The sequence below is a fragment of the Euprymna scolopes genome, chromosome 3, assembly GCF_053919585.1.
Source record: "Euprymna scolopes isolate OS-2025 chromosome 3, ASM5391958v1, whole genome shotgun sequence".
Classification (NCBI taxonomy): Eukaryota; Metazoa; Mollusca; class Cephalopoda; order Sepiida; family Sepiolidae; genus Euprymna; species Euprymna scolopes.
This window is the reverse complement of record NC_136484.1, coordinates 167,079,916-167,106,430: the sequence shown is the minus strand read 5'-3', so window position 1 is coordinate 167,106,430 and position 26,515 is coordinate 167,079,916. Positions and strand designations below refer to the sequence as shown.

The following is a 26,515-nucleotide window of genomic DNA, read 5'->3' as shown; positions in this document are numbered from 1 at the left end:
ATTACATGTGACGAACGTTGACTTAATATATTAAAAAATAGAAATTAAAGTTTAAAAAAAAAAATTTTTCTCTTCTCTTTTCTTTTTTTTTATTTGAAAGCAACACATTTAAATTTTAACTTGTCAGTGGCGAGTGGTGATGTTTAAATGACAAATGCCAATTATTTAAAAACAAACTTTTTTTTATTTTATTTTTATTTTCCGTTTGTTTCTGTTTATTTTTTTTTTTTTATCCGAGTCTGTTAGGTGCGATCGGTGATGTTAAAAACCAACCAAAAATATGTATTACATGGATAGATGCTGACCCAGAAAACAAAAATTTTTCCCTCTTTAGTCAGAAACATCGCTCATGGAATGTGAGGACTAAAAGACAAAATAAGAAAAGCAAGAGTTATCAGCCTGCTGAAAGGAAACCCAAGGTCCGCTTTCTACTCTCCTTTAAAATATATAGGAGAAAACCTTGGGGAAACTAACGTTGATTAATTCGGCTTTAGTATAATATATATAAGTGACCTTGTCTATCTGTGGGCAGAATGGTCTCTACCAAACTGTCAACTTTTTAGCCTACAGACTTGAAACGTAATATATAGGAGATCTGGATCCGTGAAACAAGCTAGATTTGGTTTTTAGTCTGTAAAAATAGCTAAGGGGTCAAAATTCAAACAAATTGGAATTTGTCAACTTAAAGTGCTCCTCTACACATGCGCAAATATACATTTTTATGTTAAAGTCGGTTAATTTGTAATGTTTTATTATGCATGTCATCTTAGCTCAGATGATATCAAATAACGATGAAGTGCTAAACGTTTTGGTTTCAATTCTAGCTGATGGCATCCAAGTAACATTTTTTTTAACTTTTGAAATTACTACCATATACTGGGCACAATATAATAATCAACAGAGTATTGACTTTATAATAATTTATAATTTGATACGAAATCTGCATAAACTAAAATATATTTAAGACAATGCCAAGCAGCCTGCTAGTATACATATCACATCTATGGTAACCAATTACCACTATCAAAATGCATTATTTTAGTTATGTGTGTCAATAAGGTTTTCAAACACAATTTTTTAAATATTCTTTAAAAAAAAAAAAAAAAACGAACAAAAAAACACAAACTATCCGTAAAATCAATGACCAATTCAGTTTTGTTCAAATTTTATATAAAGCCTCCAGGATTAAAATGCTAAAAGAAAAGTAATAATTTAAAACTTCCAATTAATAACAATAGTACTAATTAGTTTTTTTTTTTTTTTAATGCGATCTCGAATTTCCATAAGAGTGTTGGTCTGTCATGCTTAAGTTTGAAACAGTCTTTTCATCAAATTGTCATGCTAAAGTTTAAAATAGTATTTTTTTCAGCCATCTACCATGTTTAAGTTTAAAATAGCCTTTTTTTGTCTGTAACGGCTCAGTCTGAAATAGCATTTTCTTTGGTTTGTCATGTATAATTTTGAAATCGCATTTTCATCGGTCTGTTATATTCAAGTTTGAGATACTATTTTCATTTGTGGTTAGGTTCATAATAGCATTTTCATTGGCTAACTCGTAACTTGGATGGACGCATTTTAAGCACATCTAAAGGGTGCTGCCGTACAACGGTTTCAAATTAATTCATTAAAAAAACTATTTGAATAAAACTAAAAAAGATATAAAAAAAAAATAAAAAAAATATAAACACCTTAAATTTCCATAACTAAGTTAACATAAAACAGAGTAAAAAAAGTGCAAACACTTTGATATGAATTAAAATAGTAAAAAGAAAAATGTCTGCAATTTTAAAAGGTTTGATTAGTTTTTTTGTTTATGGAAATCGCTCAAGACAAGGCACGAAACCACTTGATGTAAGGAACCAAAAGAAAAAAAAATATCACTTCATGATCAAAAACTTGCCCAAGATAAGTGTTAAATGGAACAGATTCTGACCCAAACAACAGCAATTCTTCCCTTTCTGTCAGAAATCACTCTTGGAATACGAGGACTAAAACACAAAATAAGGGAAGCAATTAAACAGAAGATCAACTTTCTACTCTTCTTAACAGAAGAAACTGACTTTCAAATAGAATTTATGATCCGTGGAAGTTTTCGACCATATCTTGTTATACATTTCTATCGCTTCTAGGAATTAAAAAAACATTTTCTGGGCTAACCTTGCGTAAGATTTCCGTTCTTAAGTTATTTTTCCTGGTATTGTTTCAGTTAGATCTGATCAAAGTTATTTTTCCTGGTATTGTTTCAGTTAGATCTGATCAAAGTTATTTTTCCTGGTATTGTTTCAGTTAGATCTGATCAAAGTCCACACAGCTTTTCAGTATATGCTGTACTGTGTAGGGTGATCAATATGTTCTGCAAAATGGTGCTTCTTCTTCTTTCAGAAAATACCAGTAAGTAGCATGAGTGTATCCTATTTGGAGTCTAGTTATTATCGTCTCTTCTCTTAACATCTTTGTTTTGTACCTCCTATTCAGCATGATTGGTATCACTTTATATAATTACTCGCAGTAATATATATATCAAATTTAAACTCTGTAGACCAAATATTCAGAGAGGAGTTTGGTAGAGACTCCTCACACACACCGACTTAGTCACGTTTATATATCAGTCTATTCATCTTAAATTCTATTCAATTATGCAGAATGTAGAAACTATGCATAAATTCAATGTAATAGTGAAATGAAACCAATCATCTATATATATATAAAAGCGAAAATGTGTATGTGTGTGTGTGTGTTTGTGTATATCCGGCAAAGGCTTTTGGAAGGGGGGGGGCGCTCGGTGGGGTCACTCCTTAAAACTTTTTATATACTGTCTAAATCATAATATATATGAGTTATGAACGGAGGTCATGTTTATCTTTAATTTGCTCGACTTTTACACATTATTTTCGAGATTTCTTTTTAATTGCCGCATCTTTGTTTTGCTTTTTGGCAGGGACGTCCAGAAAAGCAATAAAGCTTGATCAATATCGAAAAATTGGCTAAAACATTAATTCTTTCACTCTCAACTGGGCACTTTTCTACAGGGAGGGGTAGCTAAAATTCATTCCTTCATGAGAATTTAGCCAAACACAAATGCACAAAAATCGTTCTTTCTTGTATTAGTTTAAATATTAAAAAAAAAAAAAATGGCCTAATTTCACTCACGCGGTCATAGATCAGTCGTTAAAGTGGCAGCGTCATATCTTAAGATTGCATGTTCAAGCCGAGATAGATATTTTTTTTCGATTTTTAAAGTTTTAATATTAAAACAGTGTTATTTATGCCATTTTTTCCGGGGGTTTTTTTTCCATCAAGTTCGCTATTTTTTTTTTTTTTTTTCAATTTTTTTAAAATTTTAATATCGGTCACATGCTTTATTTTGCTTCACGTTCAACGGTTTTTTAATTATTTTTTTTTTATAATATTTAAACAGGGTTATTACGTTTGCTTTATTTTCCATTTTGTTTTGATTTACCCCTCACCACACCCGGTACCTCCGCTAGTCTATAATATAAATCTCACCTGTCTGTTTAAATGCATGTATGTATGTATGCCTAAAACTTTAGACTTTTTTTTTGATTTTTACGAACTCGATATTGTTTTGAAGCTCAACCCTTCAGAAGACAAATATTGAAAAATTGGTTAAAAACATTAATTCTTTCACCCTCAACTGGGCACTTTTCTACAGGGAGGGGTCGCTTTTTTTCGCCTATATTTTCGAAAGTCATCCTCTCTTTTCGATTGGCTAGCCTTAATTTAAACCATCGTCACTTCCGATTTGGCGATGGACACAACAGCAAAGACATTAGTTTTTTTTTTTTTTATGTTCTTTTCCACTTTCGCGGTACGGGTTTGAGCCTACCTGCCTACTACCACTTTTTTTTTTGCTCAACACACACCTCCAAACACCCGGGCAACACTGGACACCCAGCTAAGTTTCATAATGAAACATAAGTAATTAATTAACGCTTGGTTTAGGAAGGAATATACAAATTAACCTTCATGTTGTGGCTCTCATGTCCATGATTGAGTTTGTTTTAATATCAATGTCAGAGCGAGAAAGAAATTCAACTTTAGAAGTGTATATATTAGTGGCCTGGCAAGGCTACAGAGGAGACAACCACAGAAGCAAAACTAAACGGCATAAAACTAAAACTGATATATATATATATATATATATATTACACACACACACACACACACACACACACACTTTACCAATTGTCATAAAATCTTAACCATAGAATAGTATTATAATCTTCAAAAAGCCTGCAAATTTATGTGTAGTTTCGTCCAAAAAACTAAAGATATGAGCATTTTAATATTCAATTTGGCTACCAGTAGATAGATAAATATACCACCTTTTTTGGCAATTTTATGTTCAAATTCTCAGAGACTATTGATCAGAATTTAACAAATGAAGGCTCGTTTGAAAGCTAATAACCTACATTGTGTAATGGGCTATGTGACATGTGCCCTTAAGGTCGCACATTAAGGGGATGATCCATCATTCAGAGCCAATTTTTTGCGCTTTTTACAGCCATAAAATGCTTCAATCATAGACTTTGTAGCCTAGTGGTGGATGCCTTTTTCTTTTCCCTGCAATCTCTTTATCACAGAAGAGACATTGCGAGCCTGTCTCTGTTTTATTGTTATTTTTATGGCAAGTGCTCGTCTGAACTCCAATCTATGGTCCCCCCCCTTGCTGAACATTCACAAGAAACACTCATCTAACTGAAAACACTATCAATAATTTCCCCCCACTCTTTATCTGTGCCTAAACCTAAACGTAAATTCCATGAACAAAGCTTCTTTCTTAGAACTGCACACCTGTGGAACTCTCTTCCGTTTACCTGCTTTCTATCTAACTACAATATGGTCGTTTTCGAGTCCAACGTAAACAAGTTCTTGACGAGCAATTCCCCTTAAGTAATCCGATTTACCAAATTTACACTTTTAACGGTTACTATGATATTGTACACTTTTTAAACCATATCCTCGAGTGGGTTCTGGGCTTTTATAAGTTGTGATTCCTTTGTAAAAAAAAAATTATCTTTAGTGAAGAGAACAAAACAATCTAGCTTAAATGCGTCTTTTAACTCGAATTAATTTATGTGACTGAAATAGGAATTAATTATCTAAATACATCTTTCAGTTATGCACATTACAAATACATTTTTCAGTTCCACAAGTTAGCAAGATGCATGAAGATTACACAGAATAATGACTAAAAATGACTTCCGGTTTACAAAAGAACAAACTGTTTGACAGAAGGTTATCTAAATAATTTACTTGTCCGTACGCCGAGTCACAAAAAGCCATCATCATTGCAAACATTAATTAATGAGAAACGAATTACATCCCTTTATAGTCGTGTTATCGGTTAAAAATCATTAAAACCATCTTCTTTCCAAAAATTAAAAAAAAAAACAAAAAAAAAAACATGACTGTCTGTTTAGTTTCAAACTAGCTATTTTATTTGATAATTAGAAAAAAAGGGCCATGTTGAGAAAGGACTAATTTTTTTTTACAATTTTTTTTAAAATATGCAAGTGAATTTGACAGGCGTTCCTTTATAATTTTTATAAAATAATTATTCAGAAAAAAAAAAAACCTGTCATGTTGAATTTTCCTTGCAAAAAATCTAATTAAAAAAAAAAAAATTCTTTTTTAGTTTTGAAAAGGTTAAAGAAGAATTTGCTAAAAAATTGTTTTAAAGTTGTCATTTGTTTTATTCTATTTTTATTCGTTTTATTTGTGTTTTTAAAATTTTCAACTACCCTGGAATTTCTACGGGTTCTGCTGGTTTTTATTAATCTAATTTACATAAGAGCAAATAATCTTAACATCAATATATTTTCTCTATTAATTTCTCTATTAATGAGGTCAAATAGAAGTAACGGCGTTAAATTTATTGCGGGCACCTGTCAATTCAAACATATTTCCGTTACTATTTCTTGATCGGCGAACGGTTAACGTCGCACTTTTTTTTTCACACTTTATTATTTTCCAACTGCGCCTCGAAGCTTCGACTTTGATTCTTCCTACTTACCTACCAAAACGATTTTTTATTATTCTCTTGTTTTGATTTACCCAAAACCACACACACCTCCAAACACCCGGGAAATGCCGGGTACCCCCCGCTAGTATACAATAAAATAAAAAAAATAAAACGCATTTAGCAACAAGATGTTATTTTAAACTTAAGCTTGTCATGACCGACGGACGAAGCCTCTCATTGAGATGCGTAGATGCGTCAAAAACCTTAGAAAGCTAAGCAATCATTTATATGCTTATTGCTTTGAAACTACATTAAAACCTGCATAAATCAAAAAAGTATTATTAAAGTTGTTTTTGTGTGTGTGGCTGTAATAGTTTCTTTTATCTTTTGTCAAAAATAGAATGCAGCGAAGAAAAATAATGTCTTTTACATGCAAAAAAAAATGTACGTTTACAGAAACCGGTTCCAAAAATGTTTTTCAGAAAAAAATACTTGCATTTCAGAAATAAAGATGTGCTGCATTTTTTTTTATTTTTTTTAGATAAAAGAAACATGCCATGGACGGAAGGTGTTGAAAGAATCAGCCTTCCATACGTTAAGATAACATAAGATGAAAGGCACTGAAAACGTTGACAAAAAACAAAGAGCAGTTTCAACCGGAAGAAAGTAACGCTAGTTGCATCGGATAGTAAAAGAAAATACAGAGTGAAATCAGAATTTTGAATATTCAAATGCTTATAAACAAGAAAGGACAATTTTTAGTCCATTTAATGTACGCATTTTCTGATAAAAATCCGATATCTGTGACACAACAATGAAAATGTTATTACAAACTTGAGCGTGACACAACAATGAAAATGTTATTACAAACTTGAGCGTGACACAACAATGTTATTCCAAACTTGAGCGTGACACAACAATGAAAATATTATTACAAACTTGAGCGTGACACAACAATGAAAATGTTATTACAAACTTGAGTGTGACACAACAATGTTATTCCAAACTTGAGCGTGACACAACAATGAAAATATTATTCCAAACTTGAGTGTGACACAACAATGTTATTACAAACTTGAGCGTGACACAACAATGAAAATGTTATTACAAACTTGAGTGTGACACAACAATGTTATTACAAACTTGAGCGTGACACAACAATGAAAATGTTATTACAAACTTGAGTGTGACACAACAATGTTATTACAAACTTGAGCGTGACACAACAATGAAAATGTTATTACAAACTTGAGCGTGACACAACAATGAAAATGTTATTACAAACTTGAGCGTGACACAACAATGAAAATGTTATTACAAACTTGAGTGTGACACAACAATGTTATTACAAACTTGAGCGTGACACAACAATGAAAATGTTATTACAAACTTGAGTGTGACACAATGAAAATGTTATTACAAACTTGAGCGTGACACAACAATGAAAATGTTATTACAAACTTGAGCGTGACACAACAATGAAAATATTATTCCAAACTTGAGCGTGACACAACAATGTTATTACAAACTTGAGCGTGACACAACAATGAAAATGTTATTACAAACTTGAGCGTGACACAACAATGAAAATGTTATTACAAACTTGAGCGTGACACAACAATGAAAATGTTATTACAAACTTGAGTGTGACACAACAATGTTATTACAAACTTGAGCGTGACACAACAATGAAAATGTTATTACAAACTTGAGCGTGACACAACAATGAAAATGTTATTACAAACTTGAGCGTGACACAACAATGAAAATGTTATTCCAAACTTGAGCGTGACACAACAATGAAAATATTATTCCAAACTTGAGTGTGACACAACAATGTTATTACAAACTTGAGCGTGACACAACAATGAAAATGTTATTACAAACTTGAGTGTGACACAACAATGTTATTACAAACTTGAGCGTGACACAACAATGAAAATGTTATTACAAACTTGAGTGTGACACAACAATGTTATTACAAACTTGAGCGTGACACATAAATGAAAATGTTATTACAAACTTGAGTGTGACACATAAATGAAAATGTTATTACAAACTTGAGCGTGACACAACAATGAAAATGTTATTACAAACTTGAGCATGACACAACAATGAAAATGTTATTACAAACTTGAGCGTGACACAACAATGTTATTACAAACTTGAGCGTGACACAACAATGAAAATGTTATTACAAACTTGAGTGTGACACAACAATGTTATTACAAACTTGAGCGTGACACAACAATGAAAATGTTATTACAAACTTGAGCGTGACACAACAATGAAAATGTTATTACAAACTTGAGCGTGACACAACAATGAAAATGTTATTCCAAACTTGAGCGTGACACAACAATGAAAATATTATTCCAAACTTGAGTGTGACACAACAATGTTATTACAAACTTGAGCGTGACACAACAATGAAAATGTTATTACAAACTTGAGTGTGACACAACAATGTTATTACAAACTTGAGCGTGACACAACAATGAAAATGTTATTACAAACTTGAGTGTGACACAACAATGAAAATGTTATTACAAACTTGAGCATGACACAACAATGAAAATGTTATTACAAACTTGAGTGTGACACAACAATGTTATTACAAACTTGAGCGTGACACAACAATGAAAATGTTATTACAAACTTGAGTGTGACACAACAATGTTATTACAAACTTGAGCGTGACACAACAATGAAAATGTTATTACAAACTTGAGTGTGACACAACAATGAAAATGTTATTACAAACTTGAGTGTGACACAACAATGAAAATGTTATTACAAACTTGTGCGTGACACAACAATGAAAATGTTATTACAAACTTGAGCGTGACACAACAATGAAAATGTTATTACAAACTTGAGCGTGACACAACAATGAAAATGTTATTACAAACTTGAGTGTGACACAACAATGAAAATGTTATTACAAACTTGAGCGTGACACAACAATGAAAATGTTATTACAAACTTGAGTGTGACACAACAATGAAAATGTTATTACAAACTTGAGCGTGACACAACAATGAAAATGTTATTTAAAACTTGAGCATGACACAACAATGAAAATGTTATTACAAACTCGAGCGTGACACAACAAAGTTATTACAAACTTGAGCGTGACACAACAATGAAAATGTTATTACAAACTTGAGCGTGACACAACAATGTTATTACAAACTTGAGCGTGACACAACAATGAAAATGTTATTACAAACTTGAGTGTGACACAACAATGAAAATGTTATTACAAACTTGAGCGTGACACAACAATGAAAATATTATTACAAACTTGAGCATGACACAACAATGAAAATGTTATTACAAACTTGAGCGTGACACAACAATGAAAATGTTATTACAAACTTGAGCGTGACACAACAATGAAAATGTTATTCCAAACTTGAGCGTGACACAACAATGAAAATGTTATTACAAACTTGAGCGTGACACAACAATGTTATTCCAAACTTGAGCGTGACACAACAATGAAAATATTATTACAAACTTGAGCGTGACACACCAATGAAAATGCTATTACAAACTTGAGCATGACACAACAATGAAAATGTTATTACAAACTTGAGTGTGACACAACAATGTTATTACAAACTTGAGTGTGACACAACAATGAAAATGTTATTACAAACTTGAGCGTGACACAACAATGAAAATGTTATCACAAACTTGAGTGTGACACAACAATGAAAATGTTATTACAAACTTGAGCGTGACACACCAATGAAAATGCTATTACAAACTTGAGCATGACACAACAATGAAAATATTATTACAAACTTGAGCGTGACACACCAATGAAAATGCTATTACAAACTTGAGCATGACACAACAATGAAAATGTTATTACAAACTTGAGTGTGACACAACAATGAAAATGTTATTACAAACTTGAGCGTGACACAACAATGAAAATGTTATTACAAACTTGAGTGTGACACAACAATGAAAATGTTATTACAAACTTGAGCATGACACAACAATGAAAATGTTATTACAAACTTGAGCGTGACACAACAATGAAAATGTTATTACAAACTTGAGCGTGACACAACAATGTTATTCCAAACTTGAGCGTGACACAACAATGAAAATATTATTACAAACTTGAGCGTGACACAACAATGAAAATGTTATTACAAACTTGAGCATGACACACCAATGAAAATGTTATTTCAAACTTGAGCATGACACACCCATGAAAATGTTATTTCAAACTTGAGCGTGACACAACAATGAAAATGCTATTACAAACTTGAGCGTGACACAACAATGAAAATGCTATTACAAACTTGAGCGTGACACAACAATGAAAATGTTATTACAAACTTGAGCGTGACACACCAATGAAAATGTTATCACAAACTTGAGCGTGACACACCAATGAAAATGTTATTACAAACTTGGATTTTGGGAACTCATCATATATTGCCCAGTGCTCACAATAGTGGCACAGTGCTGATGGTCGATTTCTAAGAGGCCATACCTTCAGCCTATGCAGATGCTGGTTTGTATATATTATTACAGTATGAACATTTTCCACGTTTCAGTGTCTATTTTGTTTATGTGCCTTTGTGGCCAGTCAACAATGTTAAAAATGTATGTTATCACAGTTATGGCTAGTTGATTAATGGCAGTTACTTTGCTTATAAGCTCCGTTTTTTTTTTTTTCTTACACCGCGAAAATATTCACTGCCAATTTTTTCTCTCATCTTGGCATGTTGAATATAATCTTTCTCTTTTATGCCAAGGTATTTGTATTTTTCCTGCTCTTCTAGATCCTTGATATCAGTATCTTCAACTTAATGTTTTCTGTTTGGACCTTCTTCCCAACTCTGATGGAGCACTTGGTACATTTGTCCAAACCAAACTTTATTCAAATATTTCTCGAGAAGTTATGCAAGAGTTGACTCAAGTCAGCGTCTGATCTGGCATACACCTTGATGTTGTCCATGAAGAGCAGGTGGTTGACTCTTGTTTGGGACTTGTAGGCACTCTGACTTTTAATGGGTAGCTTGCTGAATGGATCTATCGCCAAACAAGAAAGTAAACAAAAGAGGCTACCCCCTTCGAAAATTCCTCTTCTGATCTTGATATGACAAGAATCTTTAGCCAGAACATTTCGAAATGGGATGATGTGCACTACTAAAGATGAAAGAGGAAAACTCGAAGCAGAGGACACAGAACTGCCCAATTGAGAGGCAATGTGAACACGTGACAAACATTGATACCTACGGTTCTAGAAAAGAAACGAAATCATTATCAACAGTTGTACAAAACAAAGGGATCAAAACAACTTTATAAAAACTAAGATAAAATCTAGAAAAACCGTAAATGTAAACTCTGGAGAAAGATGAAATGATAAATGATAATGATGAATGCAGCAAACTTGTTTGAAGGAACACAAAAACAGATGGCGGCATAGGGAAAATAGTCCACTTGAAACTATGCTAACATGCAGACAAATAGGACCGACACAAACCAGAGCCAGTAGTAGAGAATGAAAATCATAAAATTCTCAAGACATGGGAGTACAAACAAACTCACCCAAGCAAGGGAACAAGACAACAAGAAGCAAAAAAAAAAAAAAAACATCAAAATCATAGAGTTCGCCGTCCCAGCATGCACAGAGTGAAGATCAGAAAAACTAAGCACGTGGATTATGAAAAAAAAAATAAAGTTACTGTAATACAAATAATATTAAGAGCATTAGAAACAGTTTTGAAAAACCTGGAAAACAGTCTAGGAGAAATTAGAATTAAAGAGATAATTTACACAATACAACTCCCATATACAGGTGATGCCGATCAACCTCATGTAAATTGAAATAGATATTGAGAAAAAAAATATAAAAATAAAATTATAAGAACCCAAGGGAAATGAATTTATCAAAAGTGCCAGAATCTTCCATCTTGCTCCATCTATTAACAGTCAAAGGTAATAAAGTATAGAAAGATTAGAATCGTCTATTATAAGCAGAAGGGGATGTCACCCCAAGTAGTAATACTGTTTAACTCAGAGAGAGAGAGGAGGGAGAGAGAGAGAGGGGGGGAGAAATCTTTAAAATCGGGTCTAAAAATAGCACGGTCCTTAAACTGCCGAAGAAGCACCCAAACTATTTGGTTACAAAATATATGCCGATAAAACAAATCAATCTACAAATCAATCCTATACAAAGCATAAGATTTCAGCATAAAATGACCTAAAGATGCCTTAAGCAACCAACAACGTTGCTTTTTTTTTTTTTTAATGCTATCATGAGGATAAGTGTTAATGAGGTTGTCAGTTGGCGATTAACAACACCTTTGAGAGGATTGGAAAATATCGGTTAAGCAGTCAGAATTTGATTATTAAAGTGGGCGGCTCAACGAGAATTTGTTAACATTGGACTTGAAAACGATCATGTAGTCAGCTGACAAGCAGAACAGCCCATCAGTATCATATTACACAAATGGGAAGGGTTTTGAAAGAAACTTTGTTCGTGAATGTTCCCGTTAGGTTCAGGTACACAGAAGTAAGATGGGAAATTCTTTGCGATGGTTGACGTTAGACGAGTCTTTGCTGCGAATGTTTTAAGTGGTGGTGGACTGGTGGTGGGAGGGCAAAGAACTAGAACATCATTACATTACTATCTAGAAAGCAAATTGCGATGACGATTAATTTACACCCCCCTTCCTCCTCTGAGGGTAGAGTTAAACACAAGGTCGGTTTTTAATGTGGAGGTGGGGATCCAGCTCTCTTTTAATTGCTTCATTCTCGAAGTATTTCTATTTCATTGGATAAGGACAGAACAGATGAAGTGTAGTATCAAAACAGATACTACACTTTGATTAGTTTATTTCATTTCGAAAACAGAAGTTGACAAAACAAAATTAGACACAAGGCCAATCAAAAAAGTAGGGAGGGGGGGAGAGATCTATGAACATCCTTGTCATTGTACCTTTGAGTTGTCTAACATAATTCTCAGTCACCATAATACCAGTGTCACACTGTCACACTGTCACACCAGGGGTCGTCCTACTTAAGATTCCCAAAACAAATCGCTTTTTTTTTTTTTTTTTTTTTTTTTAATACTAAACTTTGATCTCAGCCAACAAGCAATTACTAACAATACTAACGCTATAATGATGAACAATATAAACAAACACGTTTGAGTAGAAAACAAAAAAGTGTAACGCATCCGAAAATAGTACGGTTGATATAGATCATCTGCAATCGCACGAATGCTGTTCATTATTTTTACTTTCACTCCAGTCGGCTGATTTTTAATCCGACTTTAACTTTTGAATCCGATCGATAAACAAAATAACAAAAATGGCAAAATAAAAAGCTTGCTAGTAGTCGACATGAATCTGATTAAATCTGGATTAGTCAAAAGAAACAAGAAAATAACTTTAATAATTAGTCAACATAGAAATCTAAGCGCAACTGAACGTTAATTCAAAGTGGATGTGTGCTTGTCGTGTGGTTTAGACACACACACACACACACACACACACACACACACAATGTAAACTCCAAATTGGGTGCGTGTTTTTATACATACCACAAAATCAAATCAAGTAATTAGGTACTTTTCTACAGAATTTGAACCTATTTTTTAAGCCTGGTACTTATGCTGAAATTAACGTTATTAGAAACTCATTTTTAACATGAGAGGGGCAGGGGCATTCTGTAACTATTCTGTACTTTCACTTAACAATAGATACCGTAAAACTTGCATTTAACTCGAAAATCATATCTAAAAAATAGCACGGTCCATATTCTGCATAAGTACCAAAATTTATTATTATAGAAAAATTAGGTATTTTTAACACGCCTAATGTCGCCAATCGCGCGAAAATGTAATATTCTACAAGTATTTTGTTTACTTTTCGACTTTTGAACAATTATCGACGTTCAATATAGCTTTAACGAGACAGCATTTTTTTTTTTTTTTTTTTTTTTTTTTTACTCAGAACGAACGAGAATCTCCCCTCCCGGTAATTAGTGTCCAATCAAGCCACTGAAAAAAAATTGCAAAAAACGAAAGTGGTTCTTAGCATCGGGAGGTTGGGGGTGTTTATTCGAAAGCCGTTCTGGGGGGGGGGGGTCTCGTTCAGGTCCACCAGATTGGACACTTGTTAACTCGTGACAAATGTATGTACCGGAATCCGGCATGTCCCAGGCCAGTAATGTTAGCTAAAGACCACTTTAATGACAATGAACTCTAGCTTTTTTTTTTTTTTTTTTACTCCGTACTCTATTATAGTTTTATGCTAAACTAAATGGTGCTTTTACAGACTCTAAACGGACATGAAAAAAAAAAAAAAACTCTACTGACCCTAAGTTGTACATTTAATTCGGCAAAAGTTGGTTAGGGTGGTTCAAATTCTGTAGTAAACAAAATAAGTTTCTTAACAAAAACAACACACATATTTAGTCTTTAAAACTCACCAACTTAAGTAAATTTTAAAGTTTTATAAATGACAATTCACCTGAACAAAATACATTATTAATATTTACATTATATATATATATATATATATATATATATATATATATATATATATATATATATATATATATGTGTGTGTGTGTGTGTGTGTGTGTGTATGTGTATAATTGCCTTGAAAACATATTGCCGGCTGGAAGACTTGAAGAATTTTTTTAAAGCAGGATTTTACAAATTTGGGTACTTATGTAGAATACGGACCATGCCCTAAGGGGGGGGGGGCTCCATGTTAAAAATTGATTTCTAACGTTAGTATTTCAGCACGTTCCGTGTTCTGCATGAGTACCAAAATTTGTTTTATTTTTATTTTTTTGTTTGTTTTTTTTAGAATCACTCCCGTCTTTTTTTTTTTTTTTTTTAACGAATTTTGAGCCGTCGAGAAAGATTTTTTTTTTTTTTTCGTGGGGTGTATTCAGATTTAAAGTTAATGATTTTAGAATGGCTTGCCACTCGAACTTAGAGTTAGGGAAAAAATAAATTAAAAAAACATCAGAGACGAAGGTGGTTCAATAAAATAAAGATTCTATTTTTTTTTTTTCAAAAATATTCGCTTAATGGTTAAAACCACAAAAATAATTCAGTCTAGATTTATTAAAGTTGCGTATAGACGAGAAACACAGATATATTAATAGAGAGTCTATCAGACAGAGCGACTATTTCAACATTGTCATTAAAAGCTAGAAAAATAGTTTTCACTTACCGTTTTTTTTGTGTTTTTTTTCCCCCAAGAAAATAAAAAAGTATAGTTTTTATTTTGTTGCTGTTTTAAATAGAATCAAACTATTTTAATTTGAAAAGCAAACAAATATGCAGGGTCATTTAAAGAAAAAAAATGATCCATTTTTCTTCAGACGCTGGGATTGACATGGCATCTCCAAGCAAAACAAAAAACTTACTATGTTGTCGTGAAAAGCAAAAGTACGAACGTTCGCGGCAATCCATTTGAGACGGTGACGTCACAGACACGCGTATTTAAGCGCAGATTTTCGGATTATTTCGGGCGTTTCCGTAGTAAATAAAGCATAACATCTAAACGGCGTAAGACGCAACAGGCGCACGTATGCGCGCGTGTGTGTGCGCGCATACGCAAAAACGTCTAGAACCAATAGCTCTGATCGCTGTGTCTGACAAGTTTTGCGCATGAACGTATCATTTATTATTGTGTGTATATGAGCATAAAGGATGGCGTACAGTATTTACTTATATACGTGAGTAGATCTTGGTAGTATAAAATTATATCTATGGTATCATGTCAGCTATTTTAGTTGACATAATCAAAAAATTTAATGGTTTTGGGGGGAAAAGTGACGGAGGGTCGGTTGTTACAAATTTTGGACTTATCCGATGCTAGACACTTGCCAAAATACCACATTCACTTTGTGGCTTGATCCTACTTTAAAAAAAAAAAAAAGACCATGTTTCATTCATTCAGAAAACTATTAAATCATCGATGGCAAGTAAGCTGCATAGAAACGTGCACGTTTTATTCTCACAGGAAATAATCAGGCTGATTAGCTTATTTGCCATGGCCATGATTATATGTTCATACTAATATATATATATATATATATATATATATATATATATATATATATATATATATATATATATATATATATATATAAATGGACTATGATATATATATATATCATATATATATATATATATATATATGATATATATATATATATATATATATATATATATACTAGCAGAAATACACTTTGCTGACTGGGTTAAAAAAAATCTTTAAAAAATGGACTATTATTTATGAAAGGTTATGAAAAGGGGATGTAGGTGTAAAGAAAGAGCTACAAACTTTTGGTGCCAAATTTGGTAGCTTTACTTGAAATAGTGTGAGCACGCATAGGGTTTCATCCCTGGGGCCCCACCCCCATTGGCGATGGTGTGATATCTCTTCTATCATTGCATGTGGTTAATTTAATATAAAATAAAATCATGTAGGAGCCTATTCCTGTATAGACAGGCACACACACACACACACACACACACACACACACACACACACACACACACACACACACACACACACACACACACACACACAAGTTGAGTTTATATTATAGTTTATTATATATATATATATATATATATATATATATATATATATATATATATATATATATATATATAAAGGTGAACGTCTGTGTGTGTGTGTCTGGTCACGAATAGGCTCCTATATGGTTGACTATTATAGAAAACTGATCACACATAATAATAGAAGATGTATCAAGACACAGGAATGGGTATGTTTGATCTGGCATAATGATGATTCATTAAAATTGTGGGGTCTGCATACGCGCCTGGTCCACAAAGTGTGAAATAAAAAATTTAGAAATTAAAAAAAAACACGTTTACAAGTGTTTTTGATATAGATGTACATAATAATACTTTGATAAGTATGTTTTAACTTAAATAGGGATGGTATAATAAAATAGTTGGGTCTGCGTTCGCGCCTGACCTCCACAAAATGGAAATAGGCAAAAACTGTAATAAAGAATTTTCATATCTATCTTCGTAAGTATACTTTGATAATTATGTTTCAGCTTGAAGAAATATGGTATAATAAAATTATGGGGTGTTCATTCGCGCCTCACCTCCATAGAATGGAAATATGTCACAAAGTTTAACAAGGTTTTTTTATATAGATCCACAGAATATTGTGATAAGTGTTTCAGAGTGAACAGGTATGGTATAATAAATTATGGTGTTTATCTATTTTATTTTTACTTTCATCATATTTTGCTTTGGTTTTGATACCCCCAAATTCGAAGCTATCTCTTTACAACCCTTCCTTTTCCTATCATACTTTCATAAATGAGAGTCCATTTTCTGTAGGCTGTTTTTGAACCCAGTCAACGACGGGTACTTTTGCTAGTATAATATATATATATATATATATATATATATATATATATATATATATATATATATATATAAAATAAATCTTATAAAATAAAATATAAATATGAAATAAATAAATATATGAATAAAATAAATATATAAATATAAAATATATAAATAAAATAAACAAATATATAAATGAAATAAATAATATAAATATAAAATAAAATAAATAAATATATAAATGAAATAAACAATATAAATATAAAATAAAATAAATAAATATATAAATGAAATAAATAGTATAAATATATAAATAAAATAAATATATATATAAATATATAAATATATAAATAAAATAAATATATATATAAATGGAATAAATAATATAAATATAAAATAAAATAAAATAAATAAATATATAAATGAAATAAATAAATATATAAATAAAATAAATAAATATATAAATAAAATAAATATATATATAAATAAAATAAATATATAAATGAAATAAATAAATATATAAATAAAATAAATATATAAATGAAATAAATAATATAAATATATAAATATAAAAATATATAAATAAAATAAATAAATTTATAAATAAAATAATATAAATATAAAATAAATCACTTATCAAGTGTTTCCTTTTCAGATTAAATATGTTTTTAACTTTTTTTCAAAGTGTTTTTAACATGTCTTATTAACTGTTTGCTCCTATATATATATATATATATATATATATATATATATATATATATATATATATATATATATAGATTACTGTTTTTTACAATAATAAATAAATAAAAATGTTATATACGTCCAAACAAATTAAAAAGGGCGACTTTCTAAGTAAATAAAAAAAATGAACTTCGAGGCGGAGCCAATATTAACCGTATGTATCGCTTGAAAAAACAACAATAACAAATATATATATATATATATATATATATATATATATATATATATATATATATATATATATATATTACAATACAAGATATTCTTGAAATATTGCAGCATTAAGAATTAATTATATAATGTTATAAATTGAATTAAAAAAACTTCTTAATGCTACAATATTTTAAGTTATAAATTTATTATACTTTTTGCTAGAATATCTTTTCCTTTTCTTTTCCAGTTTAAACAACTAGTCCTTTACTTTTTCATGTTTAAGCTTAACCATATTTTTCATGCTCGCATTTTTCTATTGTAATCCATGATTTTTCCAGGCTTCCAATGAATTCACTTGTTCCTTGTTTAATTTCAGTCTAATTTTTTTTGCCCTCATAAACATATATGTAATAACAATGTACGGCACTCGTCTGCTTTCAATAAAATACCCCCAGTGATCTTCCTTTCATGCTTTCATTCTGTCTATTCACTTGTTACTTCTCTTTTCGATACAGCAGTGAATTAGTAGCAACAGCAGTCGCTGAAGTGATGTGGTTGCTATGGAAACCAGTCATAAAAAGCGTCACGCACCTCCTTACATATTTTTACGATTTTGAACACCAGAAAATTCATCATAACTTTTGTTTTGCTGAAGGAAGATTGAAAATTTTTTTTTTTTTTCATAATATAGCTAAACTGTAATAATTGTTTGAAATTTGGTCGAGAAATGAGTGAGCGGCGAAGCTTTAAAGCATTTCTAAATGACTAAAACTGCAACTTAACTGTGTTTGAATGATATATATATATATATATATATATATATATATATATATATATATCCTGTTCTCTACTGCCATCTTGAATATACTTTTGTTTTCTTTTTGAAAAGGGAAGGTATTTTCTCCCAAAATTAATCAAAGTTCCATACCTCCAACGGACTTTATATACACCGGAAATACCAACAACTTGGTTACAAATTAATTATATAACGAGGTAAGGAATGATAGATTAATAAACAGTTAGACATATATATATATATATATATATATATATATATATATATATATATATATATATATATACGAGGGGCGTGCAATAAGTAATGCCCCTGACCCACTTCCAGTTGTCTGATCTAGTTGAAAGTTTCCATGTGTAATGATTTATATCTCTACGGTTTATGTGGCAAATTACAGCTCTGAACTAATTGTGGTTTCTGTTTTACAGGTGTTTGAACTGAGTCAGGTGTGAAATGGAGCCTGTTGAATGTCGAACAGTGATCCGGTTTTTGTATTTGAAAGGACGCACACCACAGGAAACTTTTGATGAAATGAAAGAAACTTATGGTGAAAATGCCCCATCATATGACCTTGTAAAACGCTGGCATCGTGAATTCAAACATGGCCGGAAGTCTGTGGAAACAGCTCCCAGACCTGGTCGCCCCCCTTCTGCCATTGATGAGGCATCTGTCCGTCAAGTTGAGGCTGCCATTTTTGAAGATTGGTGCATTACTATTCGCCAAATAGCCCAAGATGTCAAGATTAGTACAGGGTCTGTAGAAACTATCATTCATGACCATTTGCAGATACATAAGGTGTCTGCCAGATTGATTCCCAGGTTGCTCACACCATTCCAGAAGCGAGAACGCGTTGAGTGCTCGAGGATGAATTTGGAGATGTGCCAAGAAGATGAGTCAAAGTTTTTCAAAAGACTGATTACACAGGATGAAACCTGGGTCCATCACTATGATCCAGAGACCAAAGCCCAGTCAATGCAGTGGAAGCACTTGGACTCACCACTTCCAAAGCAGGCAAGGGTGCATCCCTCCACTGGCTAGGTCATGCTCACAGTCTTCTGGAACCAGGACGGAATAGTGATGACAGATTTACTGGCAAAGGGTACCATAATTATAGGAGCCCATTATGCTTCACTTTTGAGTAAATTAAGGGAAGCTATCAAAATCAAGAGGCGGGGTAAGATCAGCAAAGGTACCCTCCTCTTGCAGGACAACGCTCCGGTCCACAACTCGCATGCCGCCAGATCAGAAGCACGGGTGTGTAGTTATGAAATCCTTCCCCATCGTCCCTACTCTCCTGACCTTGCACCCTCTGACTTTCACCTCTTCCCAGCCATGAAGTTGTTTTTGAAAGGAAAGCATTTCCCAGATAATGCAGCCTTGATTTCTGAAGTCACGACATGGTTGGAGGACCAACCTGGGGTGTTCTACAAAAATGGTCTCCAGAGCTACATCAAACGATGGGAGAAATGCATAACTCTGGGTGGTTCCTATGTAGAGAAAGACTAATAATTGTGTCAAGTTTCGTTGCTCTACTGCTATGGGAAGTGGGTCAGGGGCATTACTTATTGGACGCCACTCGTATACATATATTCGAGTTAGCTTTGCTGGCTTGCTATCGTTTTGCAAAGTTTGTCACTTAAAATATTTGAAAAATAAACATTTCATTCATAACTCTGTTATAAACCCAACGCAAAATCTTTCTCATTTATTCATATAGATACAAGGTGTCTTCAATAAGTTTTCAGACTTTTTCTGTACAGGCATTTAAAATTGTCGTCGACTCTTGAAAATTCAGTATCTGATTGCTATACATCTTATGAGATGACTAACCAATTCTTATCATTTTAGGTTTTAATGAACAGCTACAGTAGGAATTGGAATACACCCTACTAAAGCCTGATTGTCACAGCTGGTGAATTTAAAAAATGCAATCTAGATGTGAAGACACTTTATAAGAACGATATGCAATAAAATTTTGTTTTAAACTTGGAAAAAATGCCACAGAGAAGTATGGAATGTTTCAGACTGCTTTGGGACCATCTTGTATGAATCGAATATTAGTTTTTGAGTGGTATTGGAGATTCTAGGAAAGAAGGGATTCTGTGAGGGATGATGAGAGGGGTGGGAAGAGTAAAGGTTAGAACACTATAGTTGGATAAGGATTGTCGTGTGTCTACAGAGATGATCAGTGTACAGTTTGATGTCAGTGTGGGAACTGTACACACAATTATTTGTGAAGAATTGAAGATGCAAAAGATTTGCACAAAGTTTGTTCCAAGAGTGCTCAGAGAAGATCATTCTTGTCACAGACTATTTGATCAAGATGGTATCAAGATAGTTCCCTATCGTCCAAACCTTGCTTCCTGTGACTTTTTATTATTCTCTAAGCTCAAGGAAATCCTTAGAAGTTGTCGTTATGAGACAATTGATGAGGTGAAAGAGGCTGTGATGAGGATCATTGATATGCTCACACAATAGGACTTCCATGGGGCCTTCCAAAAGTTGTTGGAGCAGTACATCAAGTGCATTGTAGTCGGGAGAGATTACTTTGAAAGATACTAGAATTTCGTTTGTACTATCAATAAAAATACCCATACAAAAAAGTCTGGAAACTTATTGAAGGCAGCTCATAGATAAAGATTAAAATTTTAGTAATCTCTAGTAAAAGAGTGAAAAAGTGAAAAAGGGAAATAGCCACAAGCAAAAGTTGGTATGCTGAAATAATCAGAAATGCATAAAATCGCAGAAGAAAGAATTTCTAGAAAATCCATAACAGTGAATAAAAGAGAATCAGTAATTCCTCCACTATCCAACAACCAGAAGGTTACATACACAGCATGTGGAACTGCTTGCCTGGCAATTCGTCTCCAACTCCAGCTTAAATCCAACAAACATCTCCCTTCTAAATTCCCTATGCAGACTGAAGCCACACTTGATGATCTGAAAATCACCCCTTCTCATTTCTACGATATCATAAAGAACTTAGACCCCTCCAACGTGTGTAGGCCAGATCTCATCCCTGCTATACTAATTAAGAAATGCTCAGTTGAGCTCGCCTCTGTACTTTCCAAACTCTGCAACTAATGCCTTACTTCCCAAATAGCTGGAAGATGGCCTCTATGGTATGATTGTACAAGAATTCTGGTGAAAGGACTGACCTACTCAATGCCCTATCAGACTCCTCCCCTTCTTCATTAAAATCTTTGAGGCCTTAATTAATTAAGCATTAGTCCATCATCTCGCAAAAGCTAATCTTCTTTCTGAATGACAGTATGGATCTAGGAATGTCATTCTACTGCAGATGTTTTAACGGTCATCTCTGAACATATATACAATGCACTGAATAAGGCAGGGAAGCCGAGGCAGTTGTACTTGATATATCTAAAGCCTTTGACAAAGTCTGGCATGAACGGCTCCTAATGAAAATTAAATTGTACGGTATAACTGGATGAATACTAAATATAATTAGATTTTTCTTAAATAAGAGGACCAGGTTGTCCTTAATGGATGTACATAAAAACAGCATGATATTAATGCAGGAGTGCGTCAGGGAGCGATGGTCGGGACACTCTTATTCCTGATATTCATTAACGACATTCCTAAGAACATTGTCTGAGATGGGCATATTTGCAGATGATAAAACGCTCTTTAACAGACATGAGGGTAAAACAGGTTTACACAAATCTAAAACAATGACAAACTACCTCAAGACCCTTAGAAAACGACCTCAAGACCGTAGTGGTACAAGGTCATTTTTTTTTTTTTTTTTTTTTTTTTTTTTTTTAAAATGGATGTGCATGGTCTTGTAGGCCTTGTTATTTTTTCTAAGCATCGCAAATATATTGTATATTGTACTTAATTTTTAATTCTTGACTTAATTTCTCAACATTTTAATTCCCATTCATTTGAAAGTTTTCAATCTATTTCTTTTCTTTTTTCTTTGATAAAATGTGTCCTAAAAATAACCAGACGATGTGTATCCGCCTTTTTTTCTTTTTTGATGTTTAGAATGTCTGCAATTTAAATCCATCATCTATAATAACGGGAATAATTCTTCCTAGTTTGAAAATGGTTAATTATTTTGACTTCAATATCGATGCTTTTATCTATTCTGCAGTATAGACATTATCTTAACTTGTTTAAACCCCTTAATCTTACCTTCTCTATATTTGTATCTTAATATACACTAGCTGGACGCTCGGCATTGCCCAGTCGTACAATACGTTTCAACATGATATTCAAATTTATGCTCATTGCATATTATAGAATCAGTCCTCTATTGAATATTATATATTGCTAGGAATAATTTGCCCGGTAGATTAATTTGCAAAAAAGAATTTTTAAATAATGACAATGTCGTTTATCAAATTCTGTCTTTGTTCACAATATCACGTCATCTGATATTTGGGTTTGACGATGAATGCCCTGGAAATGTCATATCTGATTAATGTTTAGTTTTAAAATGTGCAAACGAAGAAATGCTTTGTGGGATTTTAACTGGTACCTCTTCTTTTATCGTAAATTGAACTTATTAATCAGAAAAAATTAAAATAAAATGGTGCGATACACCCGGGCTTGAACAGGGGGACCATTTGATCTGTAGTCGAATGCTGTTGAAATTTTATATTTTAAGCCTTCCTCCATCATCTTGATGCAAGGGTGGGGCGAGGTCAACATCTAGTCTTTATTCATATATTTTTTTAGGGATATGCCTTTCCAGCAATTCGATTGGTGCTATGTACTTATGCTCTACATACACATGTAGATAAATACGGTCCACAAAAAATCAGACATCTTGATTATATAGCTGAGTTCTTCACAGACATCCGATAATCCCCAACATACTCGTTGACACTGTGAACCGACACCCTTCCTTCTGTTGAATTATAGAGATTCTCCTTTTCCGGCTTACCTCTACTGCTGGATTTTGACCATTTTGACATCAGTAGCCAGGCGTCTTTTGAACAGTTCGGACCCCCGAACCTGGTGCTCCGTTGATTTGATCTTCAACAAATTTTTGTATTTCTTTTCCTTTATTCAATGACAGAGAACCATTTTATAAAAGAGTAAGAAATTGAAGGGTTTCTGAGAAACATTATTTTAAAGAAAGTTTTTCTTAAACCCCAAGAAAAACTTTAGGTCGAGAAAATCCTAGAATATTCCAGAAAAGAAGAAGAAGAGGAAGAGGAAAAAGAAAGTCGAAGGTTTATGGAGAAGGTCTCCTTTAAAAAAAAAAAAGAGAAATTTGTAACAGAAACAAATGGGACTTTTTTCTTCCTCGAATCAATGCCTCTCCCCTGTGCTATTCGGCCACATCTTGACCAGTCAGGGGTACGGTGCATTGATACTTCCTATCTCTAAAGGAAATCGACCAGCATCCGGTTTGAAGAAGAATAACTCATTCTTACGCAGAGAGACACCAAACGGAACGCACCTCCTTTTCTTCTCTCTCTCCACCTCGGTGTTATCTCTACGCTATCGACGATTCCACTGGAATACCAGGTGCCGGAGTCCAGCTTTCTACAAGGAAAATACCACATTCTCCTCAATAAACCTTTTCTGTGACCTTTTATGAAGTTGTTGCGTTCGTCATTTCAGAAGCTTGTATCGAATTATTTATTTTATTAGGGTGTGCCCTAAAAGCATTACAAACCCTAAAAATTTGTCGCTGAAGCTTCAAGAAGTCAGTCAGTCTAAAAGAACATTTTTTTTTTTTTGTCAAGGCTTTTTCGAACCTTTTTTTGCTGAAGAGGTTCCTCTGATTTGTTTACGGACAAAACAAAGAAAAAGAAAGAAAACTTTTCGTTATCGTTGTATCCTATGAACTTTTTGAAAAGAACTTGTCTTTTTTCCATTGTATCCTAGAAAGAACGAGAACGTTCCCTCATAATTTTACCTTTCTTTAGAGAGATGTCTCTCCATTCGAGACTTAATGGTATCACTGTATTTGTCCTCCCCTTTCTGTAATATTTTTAATTGTATTTAAAATCCCCTGAACGAAAAACAAAACAATCAAAAAGGCTTAAGCCACACAAAATGGCCGCCATTGAAAACTGCTTGAGACAACATTGGATTATGAAGATGTTGATATCTTCAAAACTACTTGCCAGCCCCAATTTTGAGTGTGATATTCGTTCATAACATACCCGAAAACCTTTAAAAATGGACATTTTAAAGGTAAATTGTGCGTTGGAGTATTATCGACATTGACCGAAAAGATAACCATGTTCTAGAATGAACATTTAAAATCGATTTTTAATCTATATTTATTTCATAACTAGCATTTCAGCCCGGCGTTGCCCGGGTGTTTGGAGGTGTATGTTGAGCAAAAAAAAAAACAAAAAAACAAAAAAACAAAAGCGGTCAATTTTTTTAACTTTGACCCCTATTATGACCCCTTAACATTTATTGTTTTGGTCGAACCCTGAGCTTCGAAATACTATGGCATAAAGAGTGCCCATTTACCCAACTCCCCTAAATAAATGTATACCCTGTTGAATAAATGAATAAATCTATGTATACTAATATATAGTTTTTATACATTCATTTTCCGTTCTTGTCTACTTATAAATAAGCTCCAATACTGATAAGTGGTGACCTCCATGTAAAAAAAAAAAAATACAATTTTATTGAGCTTTGTATTACCCTGATAATTATCTCCCCTTAATGAATTGATTTTATTCTCTTCCTTTAACTTCTATATATACGTATATGACCGTGTGTGTGTATACAGTCATGTGTGTGTGTGTGTGTGTGTGTGTGTGTGTGTGTGTGTGTGTGTGTGTGTGTCGTGTGTGTCGTGTGTGTGTGAAATGGCACTAACCCTACTTGGGTTTCACTGGCTTCCTCCAAAGGAGCAAGTTTCATGGGAGTATGAAATTCACAAACGGTCCCTAGTCGCATGTATATCCTTGTTAGGAGAGATGATGACGTTAGGCTTTATGCAACTTTTGCAGGGAGGTGTCAACATTCTCCTACATACAGCGCATGGAATTCACAAATTGGTCACTCATTTTAGTAATGACCAGGCTCAACGTTGCTTAACTTTGGTGATCTGTGTGCATGTCACATACATACAGTCTATAAAGAGATCTTAAGACAAATACCTTTTCTCCTTTCTTGAGTTGGTGCTACTTCACGATGATTCATGCATGCTCCCAAAAACACGATTTGGATATCATTATTTGGAGACAGCCTTTATTTCGGATTTTCCTTGTTCCCTGGAAGGGTCTCTGCATCGCTAAATTGATTCAAATCTCTTTCTTCTTTTTCATTTTTTCATCTTGAATGCAAGATTCTCTCGTTCTGACACACTGATTCTAGTTTGATTAAAGAACTCTCTGACTGACTAGAAACACATGTGTGTCTTTTATTTATTTTAAAGTGTGGGGTGGAAGCATCCCATCGATCGGTTCGCACTCAAAATGCACTGACCTGTCTC

At 32.9% G+C, this 26,515-nt stretch overlaps 1 protein-coding gene and 1 long non-coding RNA gene across 4 annotated transcripts in view; one reads left to right on the top strand and one right to left on the bottom strand.

Moving 5' to 3' along the window:
- The window catches only part of LOC145260248 (solute carrier family 22 member 21-like), a 154,511-nt gene extending 138,841 nt beyond the window's left edge, over positions 1 to 15,670 (bottom strand). For 2 of the 3 annotated variants that reach the window (XM_080118076.1, XM_080118080.1), the window contains exon 1: positions 15,214 to 15,670. The gene's annotated coding sequence lies outside the window, so the exon portion shown is untranslated. The remainder of the gene's footprint in view (positions 1 to 15,213) is intronic. The other variant, XM_080118079.1, reaches the window with a different exon arrangement.
- LOC145260258 (uncharacterized) overlaps positions 1 to 26,515 on the top strand; it is a 280,225-nt gene that overhangs the window by 165,275 nt on the left and 88,435 nt on the right. The window lies entirely within an intron of this gene.